Below are 6,221 nucleotides of genomic sequence, written 5' to 3'. Positions count from 1 at the left end.
CACACACACACACACACACACACACACACACACACACACACACAAAACATGGATTAAACCTTAAATCTCTGTGTAATGGGATATCTTAAATCACCTCCCACACAGCATCTCATACTTACCCCAAGGACCCAACAGCAGTTTATTTTCTGTCKTGTTGGTCTAATGATGAGAGCTGCAAGGTTGAGGCCATGATTCTTTCTGTGAYCAACACTGAACAGAAAATGCACAGCAGGAAATGTGCTGCTGCACCTGTTTCATTAGCCTGTTGTAATTTACAGCATCAGTATCCTTCTTTCGGCTCCTGAGTAGAAGACAGACAACAAAATATTTCTCTTATCCATTTGTTTTTGTTATCATAAAAGTAGAAAGAGCAGCAAAAGGCTGAACGCTCATTTCACTGTGAGGTTTTGCGTGTGCAGGTTTGCCCAACAGAATAAGAAATAAAACTCCCCATCAGCACGGATATAATCTAAGGTAGCTATCACCTGCGTCACCACTGCTAATCTCACTGAGAGAGAGGGAAAATATATGGATGACTCTCAGGTGGTTAGGACTGTCCAYCAGCTGTGAAATGAGGCACACTTTCCACAATGCTCTCCACTCCATGAGACAAAAAGCCCTCTCATCGTGGTGTGGGCACCGGGGGAATTCCTCTTCACAATGACCCTTACTGTTCAAAGGGGCCATGTACTCCAGGCAGTGCTGTGATCAGGTCAYTGGGCGCGCAGGAGCTACAGATTCTCTTCAAACACACATCAGAGTCTCTTCTCCTCAGGAGTAAAATAGTGCACTGGGTGGTCGTGATTTGATATAAACACACATACAGGACATTTTCCTCATACAGTGGCTCCTAAAATGGTCACAATTTGACTTAAAAAATGCTCAACATTATTTTTTTTTATGATAAACCTAAAAAAAATATAGAAACACACGGCTAATATTTGGGTCAAATCTTTTGTTCTATGGAATATTTAGTTGTAGATAGCTTTTTGAATGACTTCAGTTGGGGGGAAAAATATTTGATTTTTACAAGACTGGTGAGCTAATATGTACTCCAAGACCCAAGATCAAAAATGACTTTTGTTTAAAAAACTTAAATAAAAACATGAGTTTTTAGGCACTGCATTTGCAATTATGTTTGCATTGCGAGGACAAATAGTGCCAGCAACAGCTAGCTGTATCACTTCCTTTACGCTTTTAGCTATTTTGCAAATTTTAGTGTTTAACAAGCCCTTTGACAGTTTTACCTAACAGATTTAGTTTGCTGTTTGTAACTTTTAGTTTCTAGCCAGCATTTTGAAACTTTTATTAGCTTGCATTTCGCTGCTTTTAGTTACCCTTTTGCTACTTCACTTTTAAATAAGGTATTTACTACTTTTAGCCTTTAGCCAGCATTTTGAAACTTTTAGCTTACATTTTGCTCATTTTAATTTTAGCTACCCTTTTGCTACTTCAGTTTTATATTAGGTGTTTACTACTTTTAGCTTCTAGCCATCATTTTGAAACTTTTAGCTTGTCTTTTGCTACTTTTAGTTACCCTTTTGCTACTTTCAAATGAGRCATTTGCTACTTTTAGAAAGACTTTTGGCAGCTACTTAGCCACTTTGCTGCAATCAGCTGTTTTCCTTTTTCTTACTAGGAGCTCATACCTACTGTTTTGATAGTTTAAGCTTTTAGTTAGGCTTTACATTTAGCAAGCTTTCTCCTACTTTTACATATCATTTAGCTTCTTTCAGGTTTTAGCTAGTGTTCTGCCTATTTTAGGTTWTAATAACTCCAATTTTTTGCTTCTTCAGCGCATAAAAGCATCCACCCTTCTCTCATTCACACAGCATTTTATCAGAAATTTATTTTGTTGCTCATACCTTCTCTATTGAACCCCGTTTCGTCAAATTTGAACAGCTCTTTTAAGCGTCAAAGCTAACATGTCAGATTAATAAAATATATCCATCCATCCATTGGTGCACATATCCAGCAGTCACTGTGCGAGGGGCGGGGTACGCCCAGGACAGGCTGCAGTTCCATCACAGGGAGAGACAAATGAGACAAACAACCATTCACTCTCTCACTCACACCTGGAGACAATTTAGTCTCAACCTCACGTTTATGTTTTTGYTCTGTGGTGTGAATGAGATTAATAAAATCTTATTTTAAATCCCAGAGGTGGACTAAAGTGACTTGTTCTGCATTRGTGTTTTGTTTTCTGCCCCAGATGGTTCTGCAGGTTGTTTACAGCACAGCAGGATTCCCTTTTGTAAGATGGCTTCCTCTCTATGACATCCGACCACCAGCTTTTATACGCTTCAGTGCAAGTGCTAGGCACGACAGAACARGGGGCCACCGGCTCTGTGCACACACCAACATGGCTCTCAGCGTGTTGGGTGACGCAGAACAATATGTGCATGCTCTGTTTGAATGAAGTTTGGTTACACTTTATCACAAAAGCACATCGCTGACTTGCTTTGTTGTCGTGGGCACCACCTAGCCCCTGGAGGAAACGTGAAGAGTGATCCCTGTGATTATTTGGCACGGATTTAAAGGCACAGTGTGTAGGATTTGTTGTTTTCAGCGACATCTAGTGGTTGAGTGGTTGAATCAGCCTCCCTGGTCCTCCCCCCACCCCCACCCCCCACTTCCAAACGCAAAGGAGTTGCTACGGTGTCTCTCAGGTGTCAAAAACTTTTGATAATTCCAACCACGATGTCTACCAGCAGCTTCAGGGCTAGTGATGTTTCAAGTGGTAAGATTATGAGCTTTAATAAGTAAAATTATCCCAGCTACAATGACAGACAACAAATATTACATTTATAGTATTACAACTAAAACCGTTTTTGACGCCGCCACCGCAGTTTGTCCTTCATGAGCCTTCGTAAACAAGATGGCGGTGCAAGATGGCGGCTGCCTATAGTGGGGACCCATGACCATGGAGATATAAACAACTTTTTATAAGGTAAAAATAATTAAACAAGGTCTTTGTCTGCAATGATTAGACATGTTTTTTTTTTATCATTGTCATTAGTGATTATCTCAATTTCGGCTAAAAGAATTAACAAAATCCTACACACTGTGCCTTTAAATAGAAAACTGAGTTTGATGGTGGAACATGGACTAAGGCTCAACAACATATTTTTGGCATAAATGGAACTCCATACAAGAAGACATTGATGCTTCCCCTGGTAAATGTGCAGAGAACTACAATTCATTTGTTTGCAGTAGAATCAAAGGAAATAGATGTGTTTCTCCTCTCAAAACACACCCAGTACTCTGGGAACAAATAGTCCACCTGTAGTTAAATTTTAACTACATGCATAACATAAACTGATACAATAATTAATAGATTGGTTCACTCAAAAAAAATAAAAAATAAAAATGCAAAAATGTCCTGCTCTTTTAAGAGATGTTGGATAAAAACGATTTGGAAACCCTGCCAGCAGAGCTTATTGAATGTTTCCACAACCCCACTCAAAAAGTCAACACTGGCTCAGGACAGGAGTCTGCAGCCGTGGCGGCACGCCTAAAGGCCGGGGGTGGAGGGACCTGAAAAACCAGCTGCCTGAGATGGTTCCTCACAGCCAGGAGCAGCTCAGAGCAGAGCGAGCTGGTGGAGTCTCCTCCTCTTTCCTCCTCCGTCATTTCACTCTCCTCCTCCTCTGATTCTCCCAGAAACCAAACAGACGCACTCGCAGAGTTCACCCAGGCTTGTTCCTGGACACACTTTTCATTTGGCTACAGCAGCTGGGGGATTACTTTACGTATTTCATTTTTATTTTTTCAATTTTGGGAGCAGCTTCAAACCTCCTCTTCCCCCACCTGTCTCAGACCTGCTGTGATTGCCTGGCCCCCACAGGTGGACTATGCCCCCCTCAGCCAGCTGAGGGAGTGGGCTCTATCTGCTCGGACTCCCATCTGTAGTGGGCTAGAGCTGAAAACCAAAGAGGAGCCATTTTTGGTAAGTCACAGCACTAATTGCTGCTGAATGTGTACTTAGCTCTTTTATTCTTTTAACTCAGGCTTTGTGTGTGTGTGTGTGTGAGTGTTTAGTTTCATGTGTGTTGTAACTGTGTCTGTGTGAGAACAAGGGTCTCTCCCAGACAACATGGCGAGACAGCAGGTGAAAAGCTCACATTCCAGAGATTAATATTTACCAAGATTGTAAAGTAAAAATAAAATCAAAAACCTAAAGTTGTTATAAGTGACTGTTTCACTCACCAGTTGCCACTAAGCCCTGTAGGAAAATGTGACTTCTGCTTGATGCCCTAATTCAATCTCTCCACTTCAGACAGGTCATAAGCAGAGTGTGCAATAAGCCCAGAAAGAGGAAGTTTCATTCATTCTAACTTCATAAATCTGGCCTCAGTCAGCAGCGCCGGGCTCAAAGTGACAGTTTTCATCTCAAAGGTCGCCTTCAGTCATGGGCAGTGTTCGCTCTTTTCAGAAAAGCAGATCTGCCTTGTTGGCTGACCTTAAAATGCATGCGAAACGTTCCTGAAAATAAATAAAGAAAAATAAAACACTTTGAGTCATTTGCATCGTGAACATAAAAAAAACAAACATAAAGAGGAACACAGAGCAAACAGAGAAGTGTTATATCAATGACCAGCTCTACTTTATGACTACAGGCCTGTTGTCACAATAACCTGATAATGAAATCCTTATGTGTGTTTGAATTTACCACCAGTACTCTGTTACTTTTCATTGTTTTCATGTCTTATAAAAGCAGCATTTTCGTTGAGTCTAAATCTCTCAAAGTTGCAACGAAACTGATTATTTTATTTTATTTTTACTAAAGTCCCCCTGATGTTTCTGACTGATTCATTTGCGACACCAGTCAGCCTGTTTGACCTCACTTCAGTAGGTTTCATCGACAAAGGCATCAGTCAAATCCTGACTAGAATAAAAGCTTGTTTCCTCGGCTGGACAAAGGCACTTCTCCTGTTCTTTACCTCTCATTTGTCGCTCTTTTCAARGGCTCTTCAAAGCCTGGAAGCTGCTGAGCAAACTTATTGTAAAATCACAACACAACTGTGTCGTCCCCCCCCCCCCACCTCCACATTTCAGACCTGTTTTATTTGGTGTTTTTTTATAAAAAAGATAGAGGCACATTATTGATTTGTAGATACTGTATTTCAGGAATAAAGCGAGATTGCTTTAAAACCCAAGACAGCAAGAGAATTCAACAGCATTTTGGAAATATTTTTGAAAGAACAAAGTGTTTTCTGAAGTGTTGTATTTTGATACACAGATCAGTTCAATTCTCACTCTTACACTTATAACACCTCAAAACCGTAGTTTTCCAGTAAATAAGTTTCTAAACCTGACGTCACCTCATGATTTGTGTCCATCAGAAGGAGCTGATGATGTGTTGCTGCTGACAAAACGAGATCAATAAATGTCACAGATAAATCTCTCCTCACATGTGGAAAACAGATATGGGAAGTAAATGTCTGATGTGAGCTCCAACATTATGTCAAACTAGGCCTGTTCTCCTAAATCTGACCTTTCACTCATTAACCTCCTCAAATATTGACTCTGAGCTTTTCTGAAGATGATTTCATTTAATGTGAGAACAGATAAAAGTTGTTCCTCTTCAGCTGTAGCATAAAAAAGGGAAATTGTAAAATTCCTGCTCTGCTCTGAGTCTTCTATCAGAACTGATGAGAGGATGATTTGTTTACTCAGCATAGGAGGAAGAATCGTTGATAAATATAGAAATTACTGGACCAGATGTAGACGTGTGCAGAGCCCAAGAAAAGTAAGTGGATATTTAGTTAGAAACTGTGACACATRATAAAATTCACAGGGAATAACATTTCACACGTAAGTTTCTTCTGTATGTGCTGTAGTAAAGCAACCTTTCAGGTCAGCTGTTCAATAATGTTAGCTGCAGGCAAAATCAAATAAATTAAATCCAAATTTAATGAATACAAGCGGTAAACAGTTATGAGAGTTACAAAAATAGGATAAATGCAGAATAAAACAGTACTAGCTAGTGTTTGTTATGGCTCTAACAGCTGCAGATATGGTAAAATACAGCGGGTAAAATAAGTATTGAACACATCACCATTTTTCTCAGTAAATATATTACTAGAGGTGCTAATGACATGAAATTTTCACCAGATGTCGGTAACAACCCAAGTGATCCATACATACAAAGAAATCAAACCATAAGTGTCCAGAAATGAAGTTATTTGTGTTGTGGAATACTTATGTCTATATCACCT

At 39.9% G+C, this 6,221-nt stretch overlaps 1 protein-coding gene across 1 annotated transcript in view; it reads left to right on the top strand.

The window, feature by feature from the left end:
- Positions 1-3,688: 3,688 nt before the first annotated feature.
- Positions 3,689-6,221, top strand: part of ncmap (non-compact myelin associated protein) — an 8,349-nt gene continuing 5,816 nt past the window's right edge. The window contains exon 1 of the mRNA XM_014015281.1: positions 3,689-3,949. The gene's annotated coding sequence lies outside the window, so the exon portion shown is untranslated. The remainder of the gene's footprint in view (positions 3,950-6,221) is intronic.

Source organism: Austrofundulus limnaeus, unplaced genomic scaffold (assembly GCF_001266775.1).
Source record: "Austrofundulus limnaeus strain Quisiro unplaced genomic scaffold, Austrofundulus_limnaeus-1.0 Scaffold2, whole genome shotgun sequence".
In the NCBI taxonomy this organism is placed as follows: Eukaryota; Metazoa; Chordata; class Actinopteri; order Cyprinodontiformes; family Rivulidae; genus Austrofundulus; species Austrofundulus limnaeus.
The sequence above is the reverse complement of the archived record's forward strand: the minus strand, read 5'-3'. Positions and strand labels throughout refer to the sequence as shown.